This window comes from Arvicola amphibius, chromosome 2 (genome assembly GCF_903992535.2).
Source record: "Arvicola amphibius chromosome 2, mArvAmp1.2, whole genome shotgun sequence".
Taxonomy (NCBI): domain Eukaryota; kingdom Metazoa; phylum Chordata; class Mammalia; order Rodentia; family Cricetidae; genus Arvicola; species Arvicola amphibius.
In genome coordinates this window covers 112,547,523-112,561,802 of record NC_052048.2, presented here as the reverse complement: position 1 = coordinate 112,561,802, position 14,280 = coordinate 112,547,523, and positions in this window count along the sequence as shown.

The window sequence follows — 14,280 nt, the reverse complement described above, 5'->3', positions numbered from 1 at the left end:
CTTTCTCTTTACTATTGCTTCAATTTGAATCTGTGTTGTAGGATAAAACAGGGATTTAAGATTTTTGTACTTTTGAGAAGATGGGTTTTACCAGGTCTTTTCTTTTGGGCCACCAACTAGCTCCCAAGTCATGACATAGAGCCTTTTTAGGTTTGAATGCTAGGTCTAGATTAGGCACATTTCTGATTAGTTCCTAGTTCTTTTACTTTAAATTAACCTGTTTGTCTTTATCTGCCTTTGCCTTAGGATTTATTACCTTTCTTCTGTGTATCTTACTTTCACTGCTTCTCTATGCCCGATTTGCAGACATCTGCCTGGATTCCTGCCCCAGGCATGACCCTCATTCTCTCTTTCTCTCATTCTTTTTTCTCTCTAAGAGTTCTCTTTCTATTTATTCTTTTTGTGCACCAGTCACATCTATCCTTTCTTTGCCCAGCTACTGGACATTCAGCTTTTAGTTAGACTAATCAGGTGTGTTAGGCAGGCAAGGTAAACAAATGCAAAACATCTTTTCATAATTAAACAATTGCAGCATAAACAAAGGCAGTATGTCTTTGCCAGTTAAAGTGATATTCTGCAGTATAAACAAGTATAGTAAATCGCTGCCTAGTTAAAATAATATTCTACAACAGTGGGTGACTTTCTGTTTAATATCTTCTTGGGTAGAAGATGCTTTGCTGACCTTCCATTTTAAGTTCTCTTTTCTGTTTTTATCTCTCAATTCTTGATGTACATTTTAAATCATATTGACATTTTAATTTCTTATTTTCTCTATAAATATGCCTGTTCTAATGTTTAACCCTTTGAAGCGGCGAAGATTGGAAATAACCAAAAATAGTCCTTTTATAATTACTCAATTTTAATACAAGGGGAGACAAGGGAACTTACAGAACCAAGGGTCCAGCGAAGCCGAAGGTGAGCGCGCGCAGGGCAGCGCAAACGAACGGGCCACCTTCCGGCTCCCCAATCCTATTTAAGGGGAATGCTACCCCGCTGGAGCAGCCACGCCCCTGAACGCAGGGATTGGGCCAGCTGCCCCAACAACCCTTTGGATATTTTTATTAGTAATATTTTTCAATTTTAGAAGCTCTACTTTTATCTTTCTCAAACCAGTTTGTTAATTTTGATTTTCATTCTTCTTGACAGTTTCTTTTACTTCTCAAATATGAATGCTTTGTGTGATTTCTTTTATTTGTATCTCTCTAGTCCTTTCTTCTCTGTAGTAGTGTAAGAGGCTTATTCTGGGTGCTATTGTGCTTGAGACTTTGATTCTGCAGATCTTCAAGGGCACTACTATTGAACTATGTAGTTTCAATTAAAAATAGTAGGTTTTATTCTCCCTTTTATCCTTCTCTTCCCTCCTTAAACAGTACTTACCTTTGTGAACCTTTGCGTATTTCTTCAGTGTGGTTCAAGGTCTGCTGCTCTGTTGTCCACACATATACAAGGTTTATTTATTTCTCCCTTACCTGATGACACTCTGCCTGAATGGATGCTTAGGTATGCCTCCCGTATGACACAGTTACAATGGTGGCTTTCCTCCAAATCTTAAATTCCCATGCCTTCTGACCTCAAGGAACATGAAATTTATGTATGTTATTGTAGGTTATGCATAAAGTTGCAAAGTCTCTGTAAAAGTATTTGGAACCCTTCAGTTTTTATAAACAGTATGGTGTAGGGTTTCTGACCTATTGTAGCATAGTCTTTCAGCGTATTCTTTTCTGAAAACCCACTTTTCTACCATATCCAAAAAGAAAAAAAGAAGACAAAATAAATAGCCTTGCCTGTGTCTCTGCGGTTCTGGTCTCCTGGGACCAAAAAAGACACTTAGGGTGTTCTGTGTCTGTCACAGATGTGTCCACCACCAAGATCGCAGTCACCTCCTGCCACTGTTCAATGTTTCCTCTGGTTCATCTGCCATGGCCCTTATAATTCTTATCGATTTCAAGATTGCTCTATTGTACTGCTATAGCCACCATCACTGTGGGAGGCCATCAGGGATGCTAGCTTTTGCTCCTCCACTCAGGAGCTGTGGCAGTCTTCTTCACTGTAACTCACCTGCGTGTGGTTGAATCCCCACTTTATCCATCTAAATAAATATAGTCTAACATGAAAATAAACAATGAACTTTTCTGAGATTGTGTTAGAAAGATCAGAAAAGTGACCAGTAGACAAAAAGTAGTCAGAGATCTCTGGATCATTCCATGTCCATACATGGGGAAGAATAAGAGTGTGCTCTTATTCTAAGGTATCTGAGACATCTCTTCATGTATAAAGGGAAATTCTTTAGAAATCTTTGAAATCACATGGGAAGCAAGGCCAACAGAGAAGTATTAGTTAGTTCATTCAATATCTTTACAAACACACCATCAGAAAGTGGATGTTTCATTCACCAAACTCCTCAGAAGAACATTTACATTGTTCCTGATCAAAGAGTGTAGGCAGAAGCCTCTTGTTCATTATCCAGATCCCCAGACCGAAAATAATCACACACAAACCATATTAATTGCAATACTGTTTGGCTAGTAGCTTAAGCATATTTCTAGCTAGTTCTTACATCTTAAATTAACCCATTTCTATTATTTTATATTTTACCTTGAGGCTCATGGTTTACCAGTACCAGTGCACAGGTATTTTTCTTCTCTGTCTCTACACGGCATCTCTCTGACTCATATTCTTTCCTCCTCTATCTGCTTAAAATTCCTGCCTTAATATATTCTGCTAATCCACTGGCTGAAATAGCTTTACTCATTAACAAATAAAAGCAACACATATACAGTAGTACTTTCCATACCAAAAGGGGGTTAAAAAGTTGCAACTAGAAGCATTACTGAGTTACAACTCGAATCATGCATTAACTACTCAGTTTCAGGGAACACAAGAAGCTGTAAAGGTTTGCTATTCGGAGTATGGCTCAGTGGAGATGGCTTACCTAACATTCAGGAGACCTTGAGTTTGATCCCTAGAACCACATAAATGTTATACTAAATCAAAGAAAGTTAAAAAGAACACAGGACACATTCAGACATTCTTCTGCCAGGCCTGGTAGGTCATGACTGTGGTCTTTGCTCCTAAAAAGGCTGAGGCATTAAAATCATAAATTTAAGGTCAATTTGGACTGAGATCTCAGTGTCAGATCATTTTTCAATGTTCCTCTTCAATTCTGCCTTATTTATTCTTTTATCATGCTTCTGGTAGCTCCATTTATTTCTATAATTATTTGGAAATACTCAGTGTATATTTGGTGTCTTAATTATTTATAGTTTTTGGCCAATTATTTTCATCCACACTTTCTGTGTTTTGGGAAATCACTGTCAATGGAAGAAAAGAATAAAATCAGATAGAAGTTGATTTGATTGATAGATGCACAGGGGTATTATCCTGTCAGTGACAAGTCTTTGTCTAGTTCTTGGTGTCCTCAGAACTATCTTGTTATCTCTCTGTATATTTGATTCTGTGACCCTGTCTAGTTAAATGGGGCAATGAGTTCTTTTATTTTTTTTTTATTTTTTTTCCAGTTTATTTATTTTTTATTAAAAATTGCCATCTCCTCCCCTCCTCCTCCCCTTTCCCTCCCCTCCCCTCCACCCCCACCCCCACTCCCTCCCTCTTGAGGCCAAACAGCCATCAGGGTTCTCTACACTATGTTGAGTCCAAGGTCCTCCCAACTCCCCCCAGGTCCAGGAAGGTGAGCAACCAAACTGACAAGGCTCACACAGAGCCCGTCCATGTCATAGAGACCAAGCCCATCGCCATTGTCCTTGGCTCCTCGGTCAGCCTCCACCATCAGCCACCCTCAGAGAGTCCGATTTGGTCGCATGTTCCATCAGTCCCATTCCAAGTGGACTTGGTGGTCTCCCATTAGTTCTGTCCTGCCGTCTCAGTGGGTGAACGCATCCCTCATGGTTCTGACTTTCTTTCTCATGATCTCTCTCCATCCGCTCCTCATCAGAACTTTGGGAGCTCAGTCCGGTGCTCCTATGTGGGGCTCTGTCATTTTCTCCATCCAATGCCAGGTGAAGGTTCTATTGTAAGTATTTCGTTATATATATTTACATTATCGATTTCAAGATTGCTCTATTGTACTGCTATAGCCACCATCACTGTGGGAGGCCATCAGGGATGCTAGCTTTTGCTCCTCCACTCAGGAGCTGTGGCAGTCTTCTTCATTGTAACTCACCTGCGTGATATATATATATATATATATATATATATATATATATATATATATATATATATTTCTAGTTGCAGATATATCTTGAAAAAACCCTGCAACTAGAATGAGGTACCATGCTTTAGAGTTCAAAACTGGTTCATTTTAGGTTAATAAAGTCAGGATCAATTGTATTGTGAATGTGGAATTTGAGTTAAGCAACCCCTGTGTGAGTGCTGCCTTGATTTTATGGACCAATTTTACACATCAAGCAGTTCCTTGGATGACTTGTCCTGTGGGACAATGGTCTGTACCCTGTCAACTGTATTTTAATAAAATGATGATTGGCCAGTAGCCAGGCAGAAAGTATAGTCGGAGCAACTAGGCAGGAAGTAGAGGCAGGGCAATGAGAACAGGAGAATTCTGGGAAGAGGAAAGATGCAATCTGCTGTCATCCCTCAGATGTAGAGGACACAAGATGTGACTGCCTCATTGACAAAGGTACCAAGCCACATGACTAATACAGACAAGAATAATGGGTTATTGTAAGATGTAAGAATTAATTAATAAGAAGCCTGAGCTACTGGGACAACCTGTTTATAATTAATGTAGACCTCTGTGTGTTTATTTGGGACTAAACAGCTGTGGGACATGGTGGGACAAAAACATCAGTCAACAAATGGTGCCAAAGATGTAGACAACTGAATTCACAGAAAACCTGAGAAAGCTTGGGAAGTAATTCTAGACACAAAATAACGGCATTAAGCAATGGCTTTTTGGTAGCAGCAATTTCTCAGGTTTGCTCTCTTTGCTAGAGGCAAGCACATTTCATTTAAGAGAGGCTTCCTGACTCAGCTTTAGCTGCAAAACTTTGCAGCTCTTTTAAGAGGCCCTGCCACCAAACACTTAAATGGTGTTTATGAATTGCCAACAGTGTGCATTTTGGTGGTGTCAGGGACCTTGAAACTCTGTAGAGCTGTAGCAATAAATATGGTTCCAGCCAGTACTTCCACCATGAACCTAGGCTCTCAGAAAGCTATATGAATGGGTTGGAGGCAGAGGCAGGCAGATCTCTGTGAGCTCCAGGACAGCCAAAGATACACAGAGATATCCTGTCTCAAAAAGCCAAAAGTTAAAAATAAAAATAAAATATAGAGTGTAAAATAAAGTCATGTAAAAATGGAAAACACACAGAGAATCTGGATACTGTATGTTATTATGTTCTCTTCGAGTTGTTTGATTGCTGAAGGAGTAATAGCTACTAAAAGATATTTGATCATAAATGCTGCTGGATTAATCCAACATACATATTTTAAAAATGCCTTGACTTCAAAATTTAAGTCAAAAGATATGTTACTTTGGAGAAGAGATTTTGCTTTTGTTTCCATAGGAAATGAGAGGCCGTGGATTCATTCTGGGTTACAAAAAAACAGGTTTGATCAAGGAAGACCTTCTGAAGAACCTCTGATTAGAGCAGATAGCCCAGATGATCCAACATTTCTGGGGAGCTCTGTTGGAGTCTCCTCTGAGTTCTACATCCAGAAGAGTTTTAAGCCTGCTGGCTGAGATGATCAAGCCTCACAGAATATTCTAGTCAGGACTTGATCATAATTCAAATTCTCTTTAGGTCCCAGTAAGATTATCAGGCCCCTAATCAGCAGGCAGTAGCCTGGAAAACTACGTTCGCATTTCCCCAAAATGAATTTATGGATGATTTTCTTTGTTTAGATTATTGGTTACAGGTTGTTATGGATAATGGTCAGGAAGAAAGCTAAACAAGGGAGATTTGATTCTGAGTTCTTGTTTTGAAAAGAAAAGATTGGAGGAGTGGCTGTGGGACAATGATTTTACCCTGCAAAGGTTTGTTTCTTGTACCTGTTTAATAAAATGCTGATTGGCCAGTAGCCAGGCAGGAAATATAGGTGGGGCAAAGAGAACAGGAGAATTCTGGGAAGAGGAAAGATGCAGTCTTCTGTCGTCACCCAGACTCAGAGGGTGCAAGATGTGACTGCCTCGCTGAAAAAGTTACCATGCCATGTGGCTAACACAGATAAGAATAAGAACTAATTAACAGCTACTAGGCCAACAAATTTATGATTAATGTAGACCTCTGTGTGTTTATTTGGGACTAAATGGCTGTGGGACCTAGTAGAATAGAAACATCAGTCAACAGACTTGGAAGATAATTGTAGGGACATTAGAAGGTGTTTGTTTTATATGTTTACCAGGGGTTCTGATAAAAGGAAATTATTATTATCAAACAGTATTACCTAAAACTGTTGAAGTAACAGTATTCATTTTTGGTGGGAAAACTGCCTGTATCCAGCATAATTCTTAGTACTGTTTGAGCCCGATCTCCTTCACTCATTACTTCATGGGCTCAATCTGCAAAGATTGGCTTAGTGTTTCCTGTGTACTAGCCTGACACAGTTCAGTGTCTAGAATACGATCTGTTGAAAGCTCAGCTTCTTTGCTGCTGTTGACCTTTAATCATTTAGAATACCAAATGCACGGCAGTTAAGGGAAGGGCCCTCGCTATGTGAGAGTCCCACAGAAGGAGCCACAAAAACCAGGAGACATGCCGAGCAACATGAACTGAATGTCTACAGTGCACCTTTGACACAGCATGACATGCCCCCTCTCCATCTGGGAGTTCGTAGCCTCCCAGAAGCACCGATAAATCATCTATTTTGGGTCACAGCAAATTATCAGGAAGCCAGCTGCTGGGCTTGGCTACACAGGGTTCACAGTTGAGTTCTCTCTTAGATACAAATCAGGCCAAAGAAAATGATATATTTTGAATATTCAGACAATGTCAAGGCTACAGAAATCTCTTTCAATAGACTGGGAAGCATATTTCTTGCTGAACAAAATTTGTTTGTGGGATTGTTACTGAAACTCTTTCTATGCATGTACTATTTCTCTGTGCTCTCAGAATAAAATTGCTTATACCAATTAAATTTTCTAAGCAAATTTGCAAATTTACTACTTTATTCATTAGTTTGATCATTTGTTTTGTGTTTATTCCTCATGGTATGTAGTAATGTGTATACTCAACAAAGAAAGACAGAGATGAAAGCTGAAAGGGAAATGAGGTATGTCATACAAAGGGTCTCAATCCCATTTTCTTTTCTTGTAGAATGGGGATTAAAATTTGTACCTCACAATTACCAGAGGAACCTGGAACACAGGAGTGAAATAAAGACCCGTGAACCCAAGGTGGCATAAATAAATTATCAAATAAACAAAGAGTGGAAGGAATAGAGTGGAGGAAGTCTAAATAACAGATGGAGAATGAATTAAATGAATGGAATCACCATTAGAAAGTCACCAGTCTAGCTTGTTACTGAGATCTGAGGTGCATTTTGCTCACTGCTCTACAGAAAATATGAGAGATGGGAGACAGAGGAAAAAACTGATGAAGTCAAGGCTGACCTGGAGGAGGCCTGGAGTCTCAATCTGCAAGAGTCAGAGAGTGTTAAGGGTTTTTGTATTGCACACAGGGTTTTATAGTGAGGCAGTAGGTGGGAATCCCTGGGCTGGCTGAGACCTTGCTCTTCAAATAACCTCCTCCTCTTGGAAGTGGAGTCAGATCTCCTTCATGGTTCAGCATTTGTAGTTTCATGTTAGGCAAGTCAATTCACATGAACATGATCAGATAAGAAAGGATTATGGATGGATCCTTAAAAGATAAAGGCAAGGGGAAAGAAAGCAGAAATGAAGCCCCTAATTAGTTACCCATCTCATTTCTCCTCTGTCAAAACAAACAACTTATCACTGAGCTCTCTGTTTCTCGACATTTCTGTCTGTTCACTTACACATTGGTTTCTGCATACACTGTGACATTCCCCACTGACAGTCCTTCAGTCCATTTCAGTGGGATTGAGGACAGCCTTTTTTTCTGTCTTCTTTCTGCTGAGTGAGTTGAGGCTGTGGATTTGGGGAATGGGAGGTCTTGATGATAGGTGCATGTTCAGGGAGGGCCTGAAGAGGGCCTAAGAGCATTTCCTGGAGGTCATATTACAACAGGTGTAACCACCCTGAGGAAATAAACTGAAACTTAAGGAAAGACTTTTCTTTAGACAACAGGATAAGATGGGAAGAGGAAGTATGAGAGAAAAGTGAACCCTGTATAAAGACCCTTAAGTGGATGCTAAAACTCTTTAAGTAGTATCTCTCCAAAAATGGTTATTAGATTTATAATTTTAATGTGTTTATAAACTATTCAATGTTTTCATTTCTTCCAGGTGCAGCTTCCTTTCTGTCCCCTTGAAAGCTGGCTGGACTGAAAGTCTTTATAAAAAAATCACAGGGAAAGAAAGTCTGCATCACTTTGCAGTGGGGACAGAGATAATCAAGTGCTCAGGCCAGGCTGATGGCTACTGAGTCAAATGGATTAAGCATGTGCACCTGAGCTGATGCACTGAAGAGAGCACATCTGTGCTATTTCTTTCCAGTGTATAATCTTCATCAAACCATAGGACATCTCCTAAGACAGCAGACAGACAATGGGACATTCTGCAAATATCTGACCAGCAGTCTTCAATGCCCAGGAAACAGAAAAACAAGATGAAAATAAAAAGATTAGAGATTAAGGAACATACATGTCACATGGGGTCCCATGCTGAATCTTAGAACTGAAGACAGATAAGTAGACACTAGAAAGTTTTGTGAAATCTGAATATAGTCTAAACTTTAGTTAGTGACATTATACCAGTAATAATCACTTCTTCTCATGAAGTGTACACTACTTATGTAAGATGTTGGCACTGAGGAGTTATTCTGAATTCTCTGCATTATGTTGTTAGCTTTTTGTAAATAGAAATCACATCAAAATAAGTTCAGAAAGCTTTTTCAATAATACTTGAAAATACTTAGAGAGTATCAGGTATCACTTTAAGATGAAAACAGCAGAAATTTGTTTTTCCTGTGGGGAAACAGAAGCAGAAGAGAGTAGGATGACTGCTGGGGAATGTAGGAATGCAGGAGATATTTTCAGCGACATTCTGAAAAAGTCAAAGTTATTCCTTCTGCTTCTTAGAGATTTGTCTAGCTCAATGCAGTGTTTTTAGTTGGCATAGCACCATCACATGTTGCCGAAGGAACAATACTGTTCACGTGGTTCAGGTTGTGAGGCCACTAGGATGTCCAACCAAAGGGAGAGGAGATTAGAGCTCTCCAGCCCAAATCATGCTCAAAATGGGTAGGACAGCCTCAATTGTACTCTGGCACGGGTGTGGGCCAAAGTCAAGGTTGGTCGGGGGATGGGCGAGGGGAAGTCTTGAGGGGCCCAGAATTAGAATCCATCCGGAGGAGATAGGAACAGCTCAAATGAAGGATTTGACATTTGGAGCATCTCTCAGTGGTTTTATGAGTTTCCCCCAAAGTCTAGGAGCGCTCCTTGCCCAGGTCTTAGTTCCTATGAATAAGCTTGGGGCACCCACATCTTTCTCGGGAGTATCCTCCCTGTCTCGAAGAGCCAGCAGATTGGAACCAAGACAAGCTTGAGCTTTTTTTCCAGCAGAGAAACAGGGAGTTTCCGTTCCTTTTCAATTTTCTTAGGTGTTCTGAGACAGGTTTTTTTTTTTTTTTTTTTTTTTTTTTTTTTTTTTTTTTTTTTTTTTTTTTTTTTTTTGCAGGCTATAATAACTTGCAATCCTCCTGCCTCCTGCCTTGTCTGAGGGTTTGAACTGGAGGTAATAACCAAGCCCTCGTGTTAGAATCTGGCGGTACTAAGGACATAAACATTCCTCATCCAGAAGTCTTGACTTCTGGCTTAGGCCATCTGGGGACCAGTTAGAGTACACTCCACCTGCCTTCCTGTGTGTTATCTAAATTGTACCGTTGTGCTGAAGGCGGGGTACAGGTCAGGTGCTGTAGTGCTTGTGGGTAACCCCAGGCTTGGGAGGCAGAAGCAGGAGGGCTATGAGTTTGAGGCCAGGCTGGGATTCACAACAAAACTCCTTTTCCAAAACGGAAAACCAGACAGGTTTGGGATGTGCAGGAAGAAGGAAAGATCAACTGGGGTCCTAGACAACTAGTTAATAGCGGGAACCTTCAAACTGTTTTCAGGGTTAGTCCCCCACAGAGTCCTTCACAAAGCAAGATGCTTTAAGGCACCAGGGCCCCACAGAGCGTAAGATCAGCGGGATCTTTTTCTCCACTTATGTACCTTAGAGGAATTAAGCCCTTCCCTGGCTTCTTCAGACTGATCTAGTTGTCCCTAGCTCTAGTTGATTCCAGGGTAAGCTTTGAGGCCGACTTCCTGGCCGTGATAGTTTCCAGCAGAAAATCAGCTTTTCCCAAAGTTGGTAGGTCAGCTGCTTCATTTCATAATGGGCTGGGAAAGTGGCAGCCTGTCAAACCTGATGCAAATGATATTTTATAAAAAGTAGTTTAAATTGGCTGAAGCTGTTTTTAGAGTGATTAGTTTTTTTCTTTTTTCTTTTTAAAAGAAAAAATATATATGTGGGGCATGTTTCTTGCTTGAAGGAACACAGCTCCGGAGAAAGCAGATTATGCACAGATGCTTTGGGAGAGCTGCGTAGACAGGCAGGTTCAGTATAAAAAGCAGATGATGACTGAGTAATGTGGGAATATGTAAATGAGATTCAGGCTGCTCTTGGTTAATAGGAAGAGACTGGTGAGCTTCTTGGGGAGGAAGTCGAAGCCATATTGAAGTCAATCTACTTGCACACCTTGGAGAAGTCAGCTTTGTTCTTTAGTCTCCCCAGGCAATGCAGGAGTTGCAGGAATTCTGCCCCAAGACACAAGAGACAGGGTTCATGTAGAATATTTGGAATTACAATTTCTCTCACTTTTAGCAGGTACCTAAAAGATAAATGATATTTTGACTCAATGATAAAGGGATTTCAGGAGTAGGGACTGCAACAAGAGGCACGATCCTTCTGAATTATGTGAGGACTAGTTCCCCTGAGATTAGATACACCAGAAACTCAGAATTCCACCAAGGAACTTGGCAGAGTGATTGTATTAATATCTAGACTGCCCCAAAGCCTCCTGTGTCCTCCATTCTAAGCAGATCCTGCACTCTCCTGCTCTTGGCCCCTCTACATGCACTGACCTAGCAGGTTACAACCCCTTTGGGTGGGGTGAAATGACCCTTTCACAGGGGTCACCTAAACCATCAGATAACACAGATATACAGATATTTACATGACAATTCATAACACTAACAAACTTACAGTTATGTAGTAGCAATGAAAATAATTTCGTGGTTGGGGCCGTCAGAATATGAGGAAGCGTTGGGAAGGTTGAGAACCGCTGCTCTAGAGAGTTTTGTGGAAGTAGAAACTCTGACAACCCAGAAGATGCACCACTAAGTAGAGTAACAGCCTAGCTCTAGCATAGCTTAGGTGAGACACAGAATATTGGACATACATGCTACAATTTGGATGTGAAATGGTCAGCAGAGGCTCATGCACTAAAGGCTTAGTCTCCAACATGGTTGGAAAGTGGTTGCCACCTATGAGAGATAGGGCCTCCTGCGCAGTTTCCAGTCACTGAGGAGGCTCCACTCTTTCCTCTGTTTTTTTTTTTTTTTTTCCTTCCAGGCCTTGAGATGAGCAGCATTGCTCCACAGTGTGCTCCTGATAAGACTGCTACTTCACTAACATCTGAAAATACTCGGGATAGATTATGAACTGAAACCTATAAAATAGATGAATTTATTTCTAGTGTCTGTTATGGTAAAGGACAGCTGATGAACATGTTCTTATTCCACTTGCTTAGCATAAAATAGATGGTAAAAGTTTGTATGAAATCCTTAACACATAAATGCCAACAAAATCTCCTAACTTCTTATCTCAAGAATTTCCTGTTGATTTGTTCTGATCTCTTGACTTCCCAGGATTTTCTTCTCTCAGTCTCTCTCTCTCTCTCTCTCTCTCTCTCTCTCTCTCTCTCTCTCTCTCTCTCTCTCTCTCTCTCTCTCTCTCTCTCTCTGTCTTTCTGTCTCTCTCTGTGTGTGTCTTTCTGTCTCTCTCTGTGTGTGTCTTTCTGTCTCTCTCTCTCTCTTTCTATCTCTCCCCTTTTGATATGGTGGATTAAAAATTTAGAAGAACTGGGGGCACATAGCTCAGTGGCAGAGTACTTGACTAATGCATGAAATTGTGGGGAAGGATCTAAGTAAGGTTTTCCAAAGGGCTGGAGTACATGATGCTATTCCAAAGGACCTTAGTTAGGCTCCCAAGACCCATATGGCATGACTAATAAACTTCTGTAACTCTAGCTCTGATCCCCTCTTCTGGCCTCTATAGGTACCCACTCATAAGTAGCATATGAGAGAGAGAGAGAGAGAGAGAGAGAGAGAGAGAGAGAGAGAGAGAGAGAGAGAGAAAGTAAATGTTCAGAATAAAAAAGAATTTAGAGGGTGGAGGAAGAGGAACACAGAGAAAAAGCAAAGTTATCAGGCCTGGCCCTCGGGAAGTTTTGAAGAAAGTCCTGGGAGCAGTTATAATTGTGTAATTTACTCAATTAGGGAGGGAATTTTCACCTTAAAATTTTTGAGAAATGTTTGAGATCATTGACGTCTTTCCTATGTTATGTGCTAGAACAAAACTGTGTTGGAGTTTGCTTAGTTTTATATAATTTTGGTTGTGAGGGCCATCTATAATTTGAACTGCATTGAATGTAGATTGCAGACTAGAAACACTTCACTTGGTTTAAGTATTCAGCCAGCTCACGTGTATCCTTGGGTGTCTATTTTCTGCCTACTAACAAGAAGGGATGTAGTTGTACTTTGAATATTGGACAAATATGTGTATGAAAATAAAAGACAGAAAAAATTATGGAAATGTTGGCTGATCCTATGGAAGAATTACATCATGAAAGTCCTTCAGTGCCTGCCATGTCCTCAAGCACCTAATGTCTCCTCAGTTTTGTGGTACATCTAAATGCCAGCCTCTGCTTCTTGGGCCATTCTTTTTGCTGTATTCCCAGGCTCTCATCTGCTCTGTTTGGGTTATTCTCACTTGTCTTGCATGTCTTCCTGTGCTCTGATTCCTTGCCTTTGCCAGGCTGTTGGCATCAGGTAGAAGCAAATGTCCTATCTGTGTTTTCTGTGGAGCTTTGCCCACCCAGGCTTCAGAAACAGTGCTTTCATCAAGCAGAAGGTCTTTCAGATGCCAGAATCTTCCTTTGTCCTTTGCATGTCTTCCTCCAACTCCTTGCTTTATATGGTTCTGTAGTCATAGCTGGCTATCTCCCTTTGGTTTGTCAGATGAAGTGACTCCGCATCAGTGACATACTTTGAACACTTTAGATCACTGATGTGGAATTTGTATTAACTGGAGTTTAGTGTTATACTTAGTAGTCATTCTTAGAATATACCTAGAATCTTAGTCCCCTGGCTCCACTGTATCCATTATAGTACATGATTCCTCTTTCACTAATATGCTATTGTGCCCTGTAAACTCTAAATTTTGGCTTGAATATGAAATGCTGCCCACTGGCTCCTGTGTTGAATGTTTGGCCCTCAGTTGGTGGCACTGTTTGCGGAACTTTTGATAACACAAGAGGCAGGAACTAGCTGGAGGAAAGATCCCTGGAGAATAACTCTGTAGAGCTTACCTGGTCCTTGTTCCTTTTGTCTCTCTCTGCATCCTGTCTTCCTTGAGCATTAGTAATAATACATTAATAATTTGTAAGCTTGACAGACTTTTGTTGTCATGTCATCCTCATACACATGGGGCCAAACAGCCACAGACTGAAACCACCAGTCCAGTTAATTGTTTATCTTTTGAGTTCCTTCATTCAGATATTTTGTCCCAATAATAAGGAAACTGATATAACTCATTTCTCTGGCTTGAGGAAGGAGAGCAAGGTTTGGAAAAAAAACATCATGCAGCCTACTGTGAAAGAGCAACATTTGTTAGCATAGACCATGAGGTAAGGTATCATTCTTGTTTATTATTTTTAATTAATTAATCGAGTTTTTGAGTGTGGATGTCTGGTGTGATATATATGTATGTGTATATGGGTGCATACGCATATGGTGGTCAGGGATCAACTTTGCTATCTTCTGCTATTTCTGCCCACCTTATTTTTTTTGTTGTTGAGGCAGGATCTCTCACTGGACCTACTGTTTGTTGTTTGGGTTGGAATGA